Source organism: Pleurodeles waltl, chromosome 6 (assembly GCF_031143425.1).
Source record: "Pleurodeles waltl isolate 20211129_DDA chromosome 6, aPleWal1.hap1.20221129, whole genome shotgun sequence".
Taxonomy (NCBI): Eukaryota; Metazoa; Chordata; class Amphibia; order Caudata; family Salamandridae; genus Pleurodeles; species Pleurodeles waltl.
Genome location: NC_090445.1, coordinates 251,106,610 through 251,125,825, shown reverse-complemented (window position 1 = coordinate 251,125,825; position 19,216 = coordinate 251,106,610). Strand labels below are relative to the sequence as shown.

At 43.9% G+C, this 19,216-nt stretch overlaps 1 protein-coding gene across 5 annotated transcripts in view; it reads left to right on the top strand.

Moving 5' to 3' along the window:
• KANSL1 (KAT8 regulatory NSL complex subunit 1) overlaps positions 1–19,216 on the top strand; it is an 817,615-nt gene that overhangs the window by 536,665 nt on the left and 261,734 nt on the right. The gene's annotated exons all lie outside the window — the stretch shown is intronic.

Here is a 19,216-nt window from a genome sequence, read left to right as displayed (position 1 = left end):
CCGTTTTTGGCCTCCACTTGAAGTTTTGGTCACCCTTGTCATGACCCAAGTTCTGCTGTCTTCCCCAACTCTTGAGGAGAAAATGGACCTTGGTCTACCAGGTACTGATGTAACTTCTCCTGTACAGTTACTCATCAGATGTTCTTTCATCAATAAATTGTAAAGCCCCTCATAATCTGGCACAGTGTTAACCTTTAACAAGCCACCTAGTGTTTTTTTGTTTTCCTGAAAAGTCCACAATATATACCGAGGACTGACCGCATTTTTTGAGTCTCCATGACTTTGATTCTGTACTCTTCAGGAGTAAGCCGAAAGGCTTCATTCATGGTGTCCTTCATGAGGTATTAGGACCTAGCATCGGAGCCCCGGTGTTTTCTAAGTTCTCTGGAAACACAGGCCCTCTTAAAAGCCACTTGGTGATATCATCACCAGCCTTATATTTGAGAATAGTCCCTTTAGGGATTTTAGGGTCTGAGCGCCCTACCCTGGCCCTAGTTACAAAGCTGCTGCACCATTAATGGGTGCTAAACTGATCTCTGCTCTTTCCCTTTCTATGGTCAGTATCATGTCCTCCAGGGCAATTCTTCGATCAAATCTTTCTAAAATAATCTCCTCTTAAGAGAGTTCTTCTCTGGACCTTGAGGAACCTGAGCCATCCTTACTAGAGGGGAGTGTTCTAGACACCTCGGGTTGTAGGGTGAAGGTTCCTCTCTTTCAAATGGTGGAGAGTCCAGATCCTCCTCCTCCTCCTCAATTGAGCTGCCCTGATCTACAGGGTAAGTGGTCCTGTCAGTGGGATGGGCCTGCCCATACCCTGCCAATAGTTTCTGGAGCTTTACAATGGTAGGATTTGTTCCTGTTTCAACTTTGTACCCTTTGCAGAGGGCCCTTACCTGCTTATGAGAAAGTTGGAGGTAAAGGGTAAGGTCGAGCTCCTTATCCTCACTCTCTGAGGTACTTATTAATACACTAAAGTTGGGACCTTTTTGGAGCTAGAAAAAAAAACAACACAGATTTTACATTCTTAATCAAATAACCTTTTTAAGATTTGTAAACTGCTAAGCTACAGGGACCTAACCAGGGCCCTAACAGTTATGTTTAAGAAATTGGGGAAAAAGTACCCAATTAAAAAAAAAAAGCAATTTATCTAAAGGCAATTTCAGGATTAACTTGTGTAGTCTCTTATTGACTAGGCAGTATAAGCAAATGCAAAGTTGCAGACCCTGCCTCAGTTCCACCATGTAGGAAGCAGGCTCTCTGTATGGTGTTCTAAAAGGTGCGTTATGCAGAGAGTCCAGTGGATCCCCAATTCGTATTGAAGAGGCAAAAGTAGATGGGACTAATGCTCTATTTTGTGGTAGTGTGGGCGCACAGTTGGACTTATCAGAGGTTAGTGCAAAGCATTTGTTGTACACATACAGACAATAGAAGAAGCACACACTCAATGATTTAACTCCAGACTAATGTTTTTTATATAGCAAAAATATATTTTCTCAATTTATTTTTAGAACCACAAGATACAAGTTGCAGGTAAGTACTTTAATAGATTCATACTTCACACATTTATCAATAGTACTTTGTTTGAAATCTATAAGTTATACAGTTTTTTAAATATTGGCAATAATCTGTTTTAAAACTTGACAGTGCAATTTTCAGAAACAGTTCCTGGAGGAAGAAAAGTTAGATCGTTTTACAGGTAAGTACAACACTTAAGTTCCAGTCTCCGGGGTTTAGGTAGTCCACAGGTCAGGGTTCAAGCTAACCCCAAACACCCAGCAACAAGGGGCCGGCCGGTTGCAGAGGTCAAAGTGTAGGCAACATTAACGTGGGCTCTTATGGAGACTGGGGGCGCTCTGTTTCAGATCTGCAGGCAGGTAGTATCCGTGTCTTCGGAGGGCAGATCTGGGGGGTTTAGAGGAGCACTAAGGGGGCCACATGTAGGCACCAAACATACACCCTCAGTGTCATTGTGGCGGCTGGGTGCAGGATACAAACAAGATGTTGGGTCTCCTATGATTCTCTGAGGTGACCCTGAGGGTCACTCAGAGGCTGCAGGCGAGGTCTTAGGGGGTCGTTTCAGTCAAACCACAGGCTGAACAGAGAGGAGAGCTTGCTGCTGAACCCTGCTGCACTGGAGGTCGTGTTCGCCTAGCCCTGGGGTCTGCGGGTGCAGTGTCTTTAGGCATCGGATATGTTCGTCCAGAGCTTTCGCAGTCGGGGGGTGGGGGGGTCCTCAGGATTCCCTCTACAGGTGTCATCTTGGTGAGCTCAACCCAGGGTGAGCACTTGCTCAGAATTCTCTGGGGATCCTCTAGCTGGTTGGGCCACCTGGGCACGGGCCGTGGGCATTGGGTGCAGAATGGTTAGGACTCGCGCATTCAGAGTGAGATGGGAGTCCTTAGTAGTTTTCTTCTTGGACAGGGCCCTTGTCCACAGGAGTTCTCGGTCCTTTAGAGTGGATGTGTTGCTGTTCTTTTGCAGGTTCTTTAAAGCAGGAGACAGGCCGGTAGGGCTTTGGCCAAATCAGTTGTCTTCTTCCTTTTTCTCTGCTGGGGTTTCAGCTATGCAGTCCTTCTTGTCAGGTCGCCAGGAATCAGGTGGGCTGGGTTCAGGGAGGCCCTTAAATCCTAGATTTAGGGGCATTTTAGGGGTCAAAGGACAGTTGCAACTAGCTGGAGTGCCCCGTGGCACTGTAATCTGAGGATTGAGCCTTTGAGGCTTACCGTCAGGTGTAGTTACTGTAGGGGGAAGGTGTGAAGCACCACCACCCAGGACAAGCTTTGTTTCTGACCACCAACGGCACAAAGGCTCTCACTCCATGTGGTCAGAAACTTGTCTGAAAGTGGCAGGCTGGCACAGACAGGTGAGTCCTATACTAGGAGTTTGGCTAACGTACAGGGGGCATCTCTAAGGTGCCCTATTTGTGCATTTTTCAAGAAGTCCCACACTGGCATCAGTGGGGGTTTATTGTGCTGAAAAGTTTGATATCAAACTTCCCAGTATTGAGTGAAGCCATTATGGAGCTGTGGAGTTGGTAATGTCAAACTCCAAGACCATATACTCAATGTGGCTACACTACACTTACAATGGCTAAGAATGCACTTAGACATTGAAGGGGCATATTGCTCATGCAGCTGTGCCCTTACTTGTGATATAGTGCACCCTACCTTAGGGCTATAAGGCCTGCTAGAGGGGTGTCTTACCTATGCCACAGGCATTGGTTTGTGGGCATGGCACCCTGAGGGGGGTGCCATGTCGACTTTGCCTTTTCCTCCCTGGAGGCGCACACAAGCTGCAAAGGCAGTGTAGATGTGCTTGGTGAGGGGTCCCCTAGGGTGGCATAATACATGTTGCAGCCCTTGGGGACCTTCCCTGGCCACTGGGCCCTTTGTACCGTGGGTACCTTTTACAAGGGACTTAACTGTGTGCCAAGGGTGTGCCAGTTGTGGAAACAAAGGTACAGATCTTGGGAAAGAGCACTGGTGCTGGGTCCTGGTTAGCAGGATCCCAGCACACTTTCGATCAAATCAAAGTTGGCATCAACACTAGGCAAAAATGTCAAAGGGGGGAAGGGATTGGGGGGGGGGGGGGGGGGAGAAGAGGGTTGACCATATGAATAGTGTCACTTTTCTACACCGAAGATCTAGGCACACAAGATACCTCAGGTTTGTACTCGAAGGAGCTCACTTCCAGTGCTAGGTCCTACCTTTCGGAGTAAAGTCAGCACCAAGTTTTTCACAAAATGCCTAGCGACATTCGCAGCATTCCGAAGAAGGAAGGGAGTTCACGTATATTCCCTTACCTGGATGACTGGCTTATAAAGGCACAGTCAAAGGAGAAATTTCAAAGGGATACGAAAACAGTGATCCCAACCCTACAATAGTTAGGGTTCAGCATAAGTCACAAAAAATCATTCCCATAACCACAGCAGGAAAAGATCTTTGTAGGAGCCTAGGAGACTCGATGCAAGGAAAGAACCCGGTTACCCTGTCCAGACAAGAATGCAAACGATCACAGAGCAAACCTGCCTTTACCAGAAGGGCCAATCTCTGATAGTGAGGACAATAATGAAGTTGATGTACATAATGGAATCCTGCATTTCCTTCAAACCCCATGTGACTCCACATGCGACTGTTCCAGGAATGGCTGACCAACAGCTGGTCACAAACCACTGGGAGTTGGGAGGAGCAAGTGGTTGTAACAGAACAAATGCAGGAGACACAATGGTGAACATCCAAACACATAACCAGGGGAAGACCTTTCAAGACCGCAAATCCCTCAGTGACCCTCACAACAGACGCATCCCACAAGGGATGGGGAGCACACAGGCAAATTAAGAATCGGGCCAATGGAACAAGACAGATGTGATCGAACACATCAATTTCTTAGAGCTGAAAATAGTGTTACTTTCCCTGAAACCATTTCACATGCATATATTAGGAAAGACAGTACGAATCCAAACAGACAATACAGCAACAATGTTTTATTTGAACAAACAAGGGAGTACTAAGTCATTCACCTTAAGCAAGCTTGCCCAGGAAATATGGAATTGGCCAATACCACAGGGGATCAATGACAGTCAGTCCACCTACCAGGGAAGGACAACATAGAGGCACAGATTGAGCAGACAGGAAAACATCACACACCAGGTTTCCACACCACCAGTCAGAAGGGGAGTGCCTTGTCACCAAACTGGTCAGGGAGATTCACCTACGTCTTTCCGCTGATTCACCTAATAGCAAAGAGTAGAGAAGGTCAGGAAACCAGGGACAAACATCCTCATAGCCCCTCAGCTGGCCAGACCAGCATGGTATTCCAACCTCCTCGAGCTGTCCGAGGGACAGATCAAGATCAAAGTGGAAACAGGACCTACTCGCAATGCAGAAGGGTTTAGTACTCCACCCAGAACCAGCAACACTCAACCTAGCAACATAGTGCTTGAATACATAGAATTCGGACACTTAAATCTACCCCGCAGAACAAAACCAACAACAAGAAGATGCTACACATCAAAATGGAAGAGATACACATATGGTGCACAGGAACTAATACCCTAGAAGCAACGTTCATGTAGGAAACAGTGAATACCTATCTCACACACTTGCTAGACAGCGGAGCAACTACTCATCTCTCAAAGTACACTTGGCAGCAGTCGTGGCTTACACCAGAGGAGCGTTGTATAAAGATTTCTTCAACACCTGTTACAAAAAGGTTTCTGGAAGGATCCAAACGAATTGCCAGCCCAGGAAGGGCACCAGCCCCGATGTGGAGCCTAAACACAGTGTTAACACAACTTGTGTCAAAGCCATTTGAAACCATGCACAAAGCAGAACTCCGGTTTGCTACACTAAAGACTGCCTTCCTCATAGCTATCACATCACTACGAAGGGTAAGTGAATTTCAAGCACTAACAATACAGGAACCATACATGCAAAGGACAAGGAAGTTATTTGAGCAAACACCCAATTCCTACCTCAAGAGGTGAGCAAATTCCATGTCAACCAAACAATACAGTTGCCAGTCTTCTTTGAGAACCCACAAACACAACTGGAAAGAAGACCACATACATTGGTCTCATTGGAGGAGTTCAAACTGCTCTGCAAAGGAATCCAACTGTTTCGTATGCCAAATCCAGTAAAGGATCCCCTATCACAAAGGGGACTGTCATACGATGGATCATGGAAACAATCTGAGATGGCTACCTCGTATATTGACTTCCTAGGTGCCGTCTGATGTCATATAGGGTACAGACCAAGCACCATATGGTGGTGGACGACACCCAAAAAGAGAGGAAAAAAAAGAGGAAAAAAGACAATTCCGGATCCAGCCACTACACGGCGGAATAATGCACAGCATGTGAATCCAGAAAACTCTTCAGGCTGCAAAACTACTCCAACTGGTAAGTAACCATTTTGTTATCTTCCCCAGGGAGCAGGATCTGATGATGCATCTTGTCCACTGCAGATTACATGTTAGGTTAAATATTCCACTGCGAGATCCATTAATTTAAAAACCCAAAGAAAAATTCAGAATGTGGCTTACATGGATCAGTATGAGTTGTGGTGACATGGGCACTTCGTGTTTGAATGACTCGGGTACTTATCCCTAGGGTACAATTAATATATATAGCCTTGTGAGAGTTTAAAGTTGTCAAACGATGCATCTATTTGTCCAGTAGATATGTTTAGTTAAAAACAGACATTTTGCCTTTTCTGATTTGCTTAATGAGGCTATCTGATATTGTACCTCAAGAAGATATCAAACAAAGATTCAAGACTGCTTACTGTTGAGAATTGTTAGTAATGAAGAACTTGTTAAAGAGAACTGCTAAAGGAACCATCCTGTGTAGAGAAAGGAACATTTCTATTCTCCAAATCCTGCATTGGCAACAATCGCCAACAATTAGCATTCTAAACTGTTTATCTTTTTGATTGTCTTCTTTCGTTTTGATACATGACATGATCCATCCCGTAGCCCCTTTAATAAAAATATTTTGCTCAGTTAATTTTTACAGTGCTGTAGGAAGGTACTAAGAAGGCATGTGATGCTCTGCTTATTCTGACAGCTAAACCTGAGCTACAAGTGTCATTGCAGGCTTTGAGTAGAATTCTTTTTTTTTTTTCGTCCTTGTGATGGCCTTTTATAACTGCTAACTTTGCTTTGCATGTCTGAAATCTGTTGATCTGGGCTTACTCTGCCTTGTTTCTGACCTTACTTTAGAAGATCCTCTTAAGTTCCTATAGTGGGGCAGTGCTAATCAATGTAACATAAATAGAGTTTGGGAAAACTCGTGGGCAGTTTGATTGTGGTGCGATCCACCTCCTGGGGGCCTGCCCAGTGGTAATTGTAGTTTTAAGAGGTGTGGGTAGGGGGCTGCAGGCTTGTGATAATGTTATTGGATGCATTCGTTGGGTATTTCAACCCGAGGATGGAACTTCTTCAGTGGCGTAGGGAAAGATTTATTATGATCTTTACACACAACAAATGTAATTTAACAAGCTCATATTGGATCAGATAAAATGTTTGCTATGTGTGAAGTCACATGAAAAATGGGACACTACTAGGTTGTCTAATCATGCAGCTAAGTCCTGAGCTTTATTACCTGATAATCTCTGGACACAGATTGAAGTAACCTTTTATTGAAACCTTTTGTTACCATTATACAACATGTTTCAAAATCTGTAACAGATACTACTGGCCTGGACTTTCATGAGCTATTTAATGCCTCTCTCTGGGATGGGATATTCCTATAGAACTGGAAACAGGCGAATGTCATCCCTCTTCTTAAAAAGGCCAATGCCGACCCTGATTCACTGTCAAATTTTAGACCTGTCCCGACTGCCAGTGGTGGGCTATGATCCTGGAAAGACTGGTGAATTAGCAGCTAACCACTTCTGGAAGATAGCTTGCTTCACCCTTCACAATCTGGGAGTTAGAGCCAGGCACAGCACTGAGGCAGCCTTACTTGAGATCTCCGAGTTCATCAGATTGTTTGGACTCTGGCCTTAACTGTATTGTAATAGTATTTATATAGCGCTTACTACCCCCGAGTTGGCGTCAAAGCGCGTTTTGGCGAGTAGCACGCTACTCCGGAACCCAAGTACAGTTTTAGTATTATTAAGAGTTAATTTGAGCTGCGGATATGTGAGTTTGTTAGTTGGATTGACTGGAGTAATGAGGGGTGGAGGAGGGAAGAATCCAAAAGTGTTAATTGGGAGTTTATGGTAATAGGATTTAGGCTTGGGATGAGTAATGGGGGGAATGGAGGAGGGAAGAGTCTGTGTAAAGGATTGGGGAGATCATAGTAGCAGAGTGAGCTAAATGAGGGAGAATTAAGTAGGGTTGATTGGGAGATCATGGTAGTAAAGTGAGGTTTTGGTTGAGTTAGACGTGGAAGAGGAGGGAAAAGCTTAGGCAGGGTTATTTAGGAGATGAAAGTAGTAGAATGGATTTGGGATGAGTCAGAGTGGGAATGGAGGATAGATTGTTAGACATGATTTATGGTGATGGGTAGACAAAGTGTGATATAAAATCAGAGCAGGGATTCAGAAGTATCTACTATAACAACTTATCTAGGAGTTATGCAATGACCTATGAACATGTTAAGCATAGAATAACATACATACACATATATATATATATATATATATGTTCGGTGGCATGTGTAGCTGCAGATACACATCCTGTGCACATCCCGCCATCTGGTGTTGGGCTCGGAGTGTTACAAGTTGTTTTTCTTCGAAGAAGTCTTTTCGAGTCACGAGATCGAGGGACTCCTCCCATTTCGGCTCCATTGCGCATGGGCGTCGACTCCATCTTAGATTGTTTTTTTCCGCCATCAGGTTCGGACGTGTTCCTTTTCGCTCCGTGTTTCGGGTCGGAAAGTTAGTTAGAATCTCTGAAAAATCGTCGGTATTGTTTGCGTTCGGTATCGGGTTAGTTATAACAGATCGACACCGACTTTTGAAGAGCTCCGGTGGCCCTTTGGGGTTTTTTCTAACCTCCCGTCGGGGCCTGTTCGGCCCGGCCACGTGTCTCTTCAAGGCTGATGGAACGGACCCCATTCCGCTTCTGCCCAAAATGCCATAACAAGTATCCATATACAGATCAGCATCTGGTCTGTAACTTGTGTCTGTCACCAGAGCACAAGGAGGATACCTGTGAAGCCTGTCGAGCGTTTCGGTCGAGGAAGACATTAAGAGACCGAAGAGCAAGAAGACTGCAGATAGCATCGGCGCCGACAGGACAAGGGCGTTTCCAGGCGGAAGAAGAACGCTTTTCCATCCATGAATCGGACTCGGACGAGCTCGATCCCGAGGAAACGCCGAAAACCGTGAGTAAGACGTCGAAACATAAAACTCACGAGAAGACAACAAAAGCCCAGGGGACGCCACCGCCAACAGGCCATGGCTTAACCCGAAAAATAGGTGACCGATCATCGGCACCGAAAAAGGGCACGCTGGTGGCAAAGTCATCCGACTCCGGTCGAGATACCGCCACACAGCAATCTCGGGCTCGAGATAGTGGCTCCGAGCAGGTTCGGCACTGAGACAGCGGCACCGAAATGAGTCTGCACCGAGAGACCACGACGCCGAAAACAAAAAAGGTTTTGTCGGAACCAAAAAAAGTAGCCGAAAAGGTTTCGATACAGAAACATCCGGCTTCGGAACCGAAATCAAGTTCCTACACAGAGGAACAAGGACTGTCCTCACAAATGAAAAAACATACATTTGGACAGGAATTAGAGGCAGTGGAGCCGGACTACACACAAAGACAGCTCCACATCCAAAAAGAAACGGGAAAGATCAGCACTCTCCCTCCTATTAGGATGAAACGCAAACTTGCCTTTCAGGAGAAAGACAAGCAGCCACAGGCAAAGGTGGCTAAACAAGTAACCCCGCCACCATCTCCACAATGCTCTCCGCAACCATCACCGGTAGCCACTCCACCTATGATGCAATCCCCGACCCACACAGGGATGAGTCAAGATGACCCTGACGCATGGGACCTTTATGATGCACCAGTGTCCGATAATAGTCCTGACTGTTATCCAGCTAGACCGTCGCCACCAGAAGATAGTACAGCCTACGCACAAGTGGTGTCGAGGGCAGCGGCATTTCATAATGTCAGCCTACATGCAGAGCCATTGAAGACGACTTCCTATTTAATACACTGTCGTCCACACACAGCCAGTACCAGAGTCTTCCCATGCTACCTGGGATGCTCAAACACTCCAAACAAGTGTTTCAGGAGCATGTAAAAGGAAGGACCATTACTCCAAGAGTGGAGAAAAAATATAAACCGCCACCAACAGACCCCGTGTACATCACACAACAGCTAACACCGGACTCAGTTGTGGTAGGGGCAGCTCGCAAAAGAGCAAACTCGCATACTTCAGGAGATGCACCACCTCCAGATAAGGAAAGTCGCAAATTCGACGCAGCAGGCAAAAGGGTGGCGGCACAGGCAGCAAACCAGTGGCGTATTGCAAATTCACAGGCTTTTTTGGCCAGATATGATAGGGCTCATTGGGACGAAATGCAACATTTAATAGAACATTTGCCCAAGGAGTTCCACAAAAGAGCACAGCAAGTAGTTAAAGAAGGACAGAGTATCTCCAACAATCAGATACGGTCAGCTATGGATGCTGCAGACACAGCTGCTAGAACTGTCAACACAGCAGTGACCATAAGGAGACATGCATGGCTGCGTACATCAGGATTTAAACCAGAAATACAGCAAGCTGTGCTCAATATGCCATTTAACGGACAGCAGTTGTTTGGGCCGGAGGTGGACACTGCTATCGAAAAACTTAAGGAGGACACTGACACGGCCAAAGTCATGGGCGCACTCTACTCCCCACAGAGCAGAGGCACATTTAGAAAAACAATTTCGAGGGCAAAGCACAGAACCCACGACCTCACAAACAAGGCCCACTTATCAGAGCCAATATCTGCGTGGACGTTTTCGGGGACAATATAGAGGGGGACAGTTCCAAAGTCCCAAAACTCCTCTAAATAAGCAGTAACTTACAAGTCACACATCCCCAACACATAACACCTGTGGGGGGGAGACTAAGCAAGTTTTACAAACATTGGGAGGAAATAACAGATACTTGGGTCCTGGCAATTATCCAGCATGGTTATTGCATAGAATTTCTCAAATTCCCTCCAAACGTCCCACCGAAAACACAAAATATGTCAAAACAACATATAGATCTTCTAGGACTAGAAGTTCAGGCGTTGCTACAAAAAGAAGCAATAGAATTAGTACCAAACCAACAGAAAGGAACAGGAGTTTACTCTCTGTACTTTCTCATACCCAAAAAAGACAAGAGTCTGAGACCTATATTAGATCTCAGAACATTAAATACCTACATCAAATCAGATCACTTTCACATGGTGACATTACAAGACGTAATCCCACTGCTCAAACAACAAGACTACATGACAACACTAGACCTAAAGGATGCATATTTCCATATACCGATACATCCTTCACACAGAAAGTACTTAAGGTTTGTATTCCAAGGAGTACACTACCAATTCAAGGTGTTGCCGTTCGGAATAACAACTGCGCCAAGAGTTTTTACAAAATGCCTAGCAGTCGTAGCTGCACATATCAGAAGGCAGCAAATACATGTGTTCTTGTACCTTGACGATTGGTTAATCAAAACAAACACGCTAGAACGGTGTTCACAACACACAAAGTATGTCATACAAACCCTCCACAAACTAGGTTTCTCAATCAACTACACAAAGTCACACCTTCTGCCGCGTCAAACACAGCAATACTTAGGAGCGACAATCAACACAGCAAAAGGGATTGCCATGCCAAGCCCACAAAGGGTTCAGGCATTTCACAATGTAATCAAATCAAAAAATACAAGTCAAAAAGGTAATGAAACTCCTAGGCATGATGTCCTCATGCATAGCCATTGTCCCAAACGCAAGGTTGCACATGCGGCCCTTACAACAGTGCCTAGCATCACAGTGGTCACAGGCACAGGGTCAAATTCTAGATCTGGTGTTGGTAGACCGCCAAACATACACCTCGCTTCAATGGTGGAACAGTATAAATTTAAACCAAGGGCGGCTCAAAGCATTTCAACCCATAATAAGACACAAACACATTCTTGTCAAAACAGACAACATGACAACAATGTATTACCTAAACAAACAGGGAGGCACACACTCAACACAGTTGTGTCTCCTAACACAGAAAATATGGCATTGGGCGATTCACAACCACATTCGCCTAATAGCACAATTTATTCCAGGAATTCAGAACCAGTTAGCAGACAATCTCTCTCGGGATCACCAACAGATCCACGAATGGGAGATTCACCCCCAAATACTAAACACTTACTTCCAAATGTGGGGAATACCACAAATAGATCTATTTGCAACAAAAGAAAACTCAAAATGCCAAAACTTCGCATCCAGGTACCCACAACATCAGTCTCAGGGCAATGCACTATGGATGAACTGGTCAGGGATATTTGCGTACGCTTTTCCCCCTCTCCCACTTCTTCCATATCTAGTAAACAAGTTGAGTCAAAACAAACTCAAACTCATACTAATAGCACCAACATGGGCAAGGCAACCTTGGTACTCAACGCTACTAGACCTTTCAGTAGTACCTCATGTCAAACTGCCAAACAGGCCAGATCTGTTAACACAACACAAACAATAGATCAGACATCCAAATCCAGCATCGTTGAATCTAGCAATTTGGCTCCTGAAATCCTAGAATTCGGGCACTTAGACCTCACACAGGAATGTATGGAGGTCATAAAACAAGCTAGAAAACCTACCACTAGACACTGCTATGCAAATAAGTGGAAAAGATTTGTTTATTACTGCCATAATAATCAAATTCAACCTTTACACGCATCTGCAAAAGAAATAGTAGGATACTTACTACATTTGCAAAAATCTAACCTAGCTTTCTCTTCCATTAAAATACATCTTACGGCAATTTCTGCTTACCTACAAATTACGCACTCAATTTCATTGTTTAAGATACCAGTCATAAAGGCGTTTATGGAAGGCCTAAAGAGAATTATACCACCAAGAACACCACCAGTTCCTTCATGGAACCTCAACATTGTCCTAACACGACTCATGGGTCCACCTTTTGAGCCCATGCACTCTTGTGAAATGCAATACTTAACGTGGAAAGTGGCATTTTTAACTGCCATCACATCTCTAAGAAGAGTGAGTGAGATTCAAGCATTTACCATACAAGAACCATTTATTCAAATACACAAAAATAAAGTAGTTCTACGAACAAATCCTAAATTTTGACCAAAAGTCATATCACCGTTCCACTTAAATCAAACTGTAGAATTACCAGTGTTCTTACCACAGCCAGACTCTGTAGCGGAAAGAGCACTACATACATTGGACATCAAAAGAGCGTTAATGTACTACATTGACAGAACAAAACTAATTCGCAAAACAAAACAATTATTTATTGCTTTCCAAAAACCTCATACAGGAAATCCAATTTCTAAGCAAGGCATTGCTAGATGGATAGTTAAGTGCATTCAAACCTGTTATCTTAAAGCTAAAAGAGAACTGCATATTACACCAAGGGCACACTCAACTAGAAAGAAAGGTGCTACCATGGCCTTTCTAGGAAATATTCCAATGACAGAAATATGTAAGGCAGCTACAGGGTCTACGCCCATACATTTACCAAACACTACTGTGTAGATGTGCTAACAACACAGCAAGCCACAGTAGGCCAAGCAGTACTACGAACATTGCTTCAGACAAATTCAACTCCTACAGGCTGAACCACCGCTTTTGGGGAGATAACTGCTTACTAGTCTATGCACAGCATGTGTATCTGCATCTACACATGCCACCGAACGGAAAATGTCACTTACCCAGTGTACATCTGTTCGTGGCATTAGTCGCTGCATATTCACATGCGCCCACCCGCCTCACCGGAAGCCTGTAGCCGTTTAGAAGTAGATCTTAAACATTTGTACATTTGTAAATATATTACTTAAAACTTTATTATGTACATACGCATTCACTCCATTGCATGGGCACTATTGCTAGCATACACAACTCCTACCTCACCCTCTGCGGGCAAAACAATCTAAGATGGAGTCGACGCCCATGCGCAATGGAGTCGAAATGGGAGGAGTCCCTCGGTCTCGTGACTCGAAAAGACTTCTTCGAAGAAAAACAACTTGTAACACTCCGAGCCCAACACCAGATGGCGGGATGTGCACAGCATGTGAATCTGCAGCGACTAATGCCACGAACAGATGTACACTGGGTAAGTGACATTTTCCATTTAAACCATGAGTAAATATACATTAGTTAAACAGGTTTAAAGAGTATGTATGTAGTTTATTGTTATGACATAGTAGCGATACATATTTTCTAAAGAACTATATATAACTAGACTATACACCAACAGATAAAAAATATTTATCAACATAGGCATATGCAGTCCATAGCTGTTTCAATATGGTGGTTATGAATGAAAGAGCCTACTCTTGAGTAGTTTTCTGAAGACATGGTAGTTATCTGTGGCTCTTATAGTTGGGGGTAATGAATTCCATAGTTTGGCTGCTTGAACAGAGAAGGCTGTACCACCTATAGTCTTTTTCATGTATGGTGGTGTTCTAAGGCAGGGTGCCAATCTTGAGAGGAGGTTTCTTTGTTGAATGTATTTGGTTATTTTGTTTCTGATAAAAAGCGGTCCTGTTCCATGTATAGCTTTGTGGTTCACACAGAGCAGCTTGAAGGAGCATCTTCTGGCAACGGGTTACCAGTGTAGTGCTCTCAAGGCAGGGAAGATATGGGCTTGTGGCTTTACATGTAATAGTAGCCTGGCTGCAGAGTTCTGAATACGTTGGTTTTTTCATAATAGATAGAGAAGATCCATAGTAGAGACCATTGGCATAATCTAGTTTAGATAGTACAAGCGAGATAGTAGCTTCACCTTGTGTGGAAATCCGAGGTGCGGGGAAGATGTGTCGTAGAGTCTTCAAGGTGATGAAGTTTGATTGTGCTAATTTGTCCACTTGAGCATTCATTGTTAACTTGGCGTCCATGGTGAGTTCAAGGTTTTTAACTTCCTTGGATAATTGAAGAGGTGGTCCGAGATAGTCAGGCCAGGCGCACAATGGATCATAATTTTTCTAGTCACCGCATATGAGTATGTCTGTTTTGGAGGCATTTAGTTTGAGATGGCTCCAAGTCAACCACTGATCAACGGCTCTGAGGCAACTGAAGATTGGTGAGTTTTGAATGTTTTTGAGGCATTCTAATTTAAGTAGTATTTGTGTCATCTGCATAGTTGTATCATGTGAGATGAAAATCATTGATCAGTTCTGGTAATGATATCATGTAGATGTTGAAAAGCAAAGGTGAGATGATTGATCCTTGGGACCCTTGCTTTTGTGAGTTAGGATTTGGATGAGAAGGTGGGCAAATAGATGATTAGTTCTTTTTTGAAGGTAAGATGTAATCCAGTCGAGAGCAGTCCCTTCTATGCCGGCTTTGTGGAGCCTTTGCATTAGGGTGTCATTGTCAACCGTATCCAAGGCAGCCGAGAGGTCCAAGAGAAATAGTGCAGCAACTCCATTGCGGTCGACTGTTTTTAAGATTATCCCAGATTGTTATGAGTGCCGATTCGGTGCCTCTTCCTGGGCAGAATCCAGTTTGGAAGTCTGAAAGTATGGAATTGTCTTCAATGAATTGTGACATCTGGGTGAATGATGCTCTTTCTATCAGTTTGCCCAGGAAAGGGCCATTTGTGATTGGTCTGCAGTTGTTTGGGCCTTGCGGGTCTAGGTTTGTTTTCTTTAATAACGGTTGTATGTATGCCTTTTTCAGGTCTTCAGGAAAAGTTCCTGTAGTTAGTTGTTGATTCTTCTTACAGGTGTGGCATCAGAAGTAGATAAAAGAATGTTCTTGAAGATGTGTGGTGGGCAAGGGTAAGAAGGGCAACCGAAAGGTGATATTTGTTTGATGGACTGTAGAGGCTGGGTTGGTTTATTCTTAGAGGGTATTTTAGGAAAGGGGTTGGTGCTGATGGTTTTCTTCTGTTTTAAATAGGGAGTCCAATGTGTCTGCCTTGGTTGTGTAATGAGTTGCCAGTTTGTTTGTGAAATCTTGAGTAGTGAGTTGACTTCCTTCCATGCATGTAGGTTTTCTTAATTCATTGAGAATTTTATACATTTCTTTGGCTGCAGATTTAGCATTTTGAATTCTGTCTGAGTAGTACCTTTTTTTAGCTTTTTTTGATTGATGATTTGTGTATTCTGTTAAATTTGTGTAGCTACAGTTTGTATTGACTGTTGGGTGTTTTGACCCAGGTCCGCTGCAACTTTCTGATTTGTTGCTTTATCTTTTTAAGTTCTGTGTTTTTTTCCAAGGTGTTGTTTTTATTTTGTCATGTTTAGTTTTTCTGAGTGGTATTAGGGTATCAAAAGCTTCCTGTAGGCACTCATAAAGTTTTGGCACAGAATTAATTGTATCTAGATCTGTGTTGGCTGTTAGTTTTGTTTCTTAAGTTATCAAAATTGAGTTTGCTTCAAGGTCGATAGGTGCATGTATGTAAGTAGTTGTGGGGTGTGTTGATTTGTGGAGTTTTATGTTGAAAAGTTATCAAATGGTGGTCTGACCATGTGATTGATGTGATGCTATGAACAGTAACTAGTTCAGGCTTAGGAAAAATGACACCTAGGATGTGTCCAGCGATGTGTGTGGGATTGTGTACAATCTGATGTAGGTTCAATGTGACTAGGCCAGTGGTGATAGCTTTTGGATGGGGCATATTGGGTTTGTCAAACCAAATGTTTAGGTCACCAAGAATGTATAGGTTTGAGTATAATGTAATGAGGTTTGTGACTGTATCTAGAAAAGCGTCTGGGAATGTGGAGTTGTTAGGTGGAGGTCTGTAAAGGAGGAGAAAGTTACAGGAGGAAGCTGGAGTAGGGTGGCATCTGGTGAGGAGGGCTTCACAACCTTGTATGGAAATGTCTGTTTTTCTGAGGTTTATTGCCTGTTTGAATATAATAGCTAGTCCACCTCCTCTCTTACCTATACGGTTTTGTGTGATGGTTTGATAGTCCGGAGGAAGGGCTTCATGCAACACTGGGGCCATGTCATCTCCCAAACATGATTCTGTTATGAATAGTAAGTCAGGTTGTGTGTCTGTGAATAGGTCGTAGATGTGGTGCTTGTATTTTTAGAGTGACCGAGCATTTATGAGCTGGCAGTTTAGAAAAAGTGTTAGTGGCGGTGTTTTGCTTAGGAGAAGGGGAAGCAGTATATTTTGAGCTTGTAGCAGGTGTGTTAGTAGTGATTACTGTGTGAGGGTCACAATAGTCTTGTTTTTCAATAAAGTGTTCCTCTTCCAGCAGGTTAAGGAGGCATTTTGTTGGGTGTGTGTGTGTGTGTGTGGGTGGTGGACTTGGTGGCTGAGAGAGACATGCAGAATGTACTGTTTTTTGTAGGGTAGCCTTATTATGTAATAGACAAGGGGATGCAAAGTTAAGAGTGGCATATTGTTTTTGTTTGCGTATGTTTAGTTTGGATGGAGTATGGGTTGGGGTGGTGGAGGAGCATGTGGATCATGATGTAAGGCTCTAAATTGTGCAATGGTTGAGAGGCGGGTGAGTGAAAGCTGCTGGGTTGGGGTGATTGTGGTAGATGTTTGTGAAGAGTGAGAATGTAGGGGTAAAGATTGGAGGGGATATGTATTCTTTGTGTAGTCATGAGGGTGGGAGTGGGTGTGACGAGAAGTATAATGAAAGTTTGTGTTGACTGGATGTGATGATGTGTGTGGTCTGTATTGTTTTTGTGCAATAGCAAGAGGGGATATTGATGTAGTTGTTTTCGGTGAGAGATTTGTATGTGAGTTAGTGCTGGTGAGTGGAATTAAAGTATTACAGGGGTGTTGATGTGTTTTGGAGATGAATGTATGAGTTGTGTAAGAGGGGATGGATGTGTGTCAGGGGAGCTTGTGTTGTGACTGAAGAGGTAATGTGTAGTGGAGTGTGAGGATAGTATGGTTGAGCGTAATTGATGGAGAGGGGAAGGGCGTTTGTAGATGGTGTGTTGGAAGGCTGGGTTTACGAATTGTCATGATGAAAGGTGGTATGTGTGTAGCAAATAGAGGATAGTGTTGTTGGCTTGTATGAACAGGGAGTGTGTATCTGGAAGGCTGAAAGTAATGTATAGTGTGGTTTTGTGTTGTGTGGGTGATGGCAGGTTGTGTTAGTGGACAGAGTAGTGTTTGCTGTGAAAGTGAAGGTATTTTACTGTTGTAGTTGTGGTAGATATGTGTATAGGTGTTGTAAATGGGGTATTGTGTTGGATGATGGGACATTGCAATCTGTATGTGGTCAGTTTGTGATACAGGAGTTGGATGTCTTTGTAGATAGTGTGTTTGCATGTTGATGGATGTGTAGGGTGTAAAGTCCTTTTTGGTAAATGGGTAATTGGGCAGTAATTCTGGCCCTAGGCTCTACCAGTCCCGAACAGGCCCAAGCAGGCAACTGCCCTTGTCCTCTCAGCACTTAACCACGACGCCTGGGCTGAGACGCCCTGAGCCCTAGGCTTAAATAGCTCTATTGGCCAATAGAAACATAGTCTTAACCAATCAGATTTATAACCCTATTTCAAACAACCAATGGGATACCCAGACCTAATCACCAATCATACCTCTAATCCTGACAACCAATCACAAGCCCAGCCCTAAAAACCAGGAACCAATCACAAGCCCAGCCCTACTACCAATCACAAGCCCAGTCCCAAGAACCAGGAACCAATCAGATTCTCAGCCCTACTACCAGTCACAAGCCCAGCTCTAATCCTTAAGCCAGTAGAAAGACCAGCCCCCAACAACCTATCAACACCGTATGCAACAACCAATAGAAACTTATATAAGGGCTAAGTAAACTGAAGGCCAGTCCCTGTGGGAACGGATGAGGTAGCTGCTCCTCTATTTGGAATCTCTTTGGATACAGAACAGACTGAATCCACACTTCCAAACTAGCAGAGTCTATTTTCCAGATAAGGGAGAGATTGTTAAAAACACACTAAAATACTGCTTGTCGCACACTCGTGTGGCTTTTTTAAGGCAAAAAACAGGATGCAGACAATTTCTAAACACAATTCAAATCACAGAAACCGATTACGCGGTCTCCTAAACACACTCTGCAAGATGTATGTATCCTTTTTACGTAGAAAGAAGAGGGGGGCTTTCATGCAGTCTTGTGCCACAAACTGGATGGGAAATTTCACACAGTCACAGCAAAAAAAAAAAAACACCTCTTTAAAAGGCCAAGCTTCCTGAAACACGGTAAACAGGCACGGGTAGCAGTAAAAAAACACTTTTAAAGAAATAACAAGATTTTCCAGAATTCTGGGGCTCTTTACCTAGGTGTTTTAGGAATCCTTGATCACTGGGCTGTATTAGGGCACAGGGAAAATGCAGGGCTCACAAAATGAAGGTGGCTGTCTTGGACTTCCCTCCACAAACTTAATGCTGCCATGGTGCTGTTGGACCGGTCAGTTGCTTTCAATACCCTTGACCATGACATCTACTGGTGCCGCAACGCATTGTTTAAGGCACTGACACTGGCACATCAGGCGTTTCGCAAACCGGGCCCAACGTTTTTAACGAGAGGCTGTTGGACTACTGTCCAGCACGTCCTCTTCGTTCTAATACTGCAAGC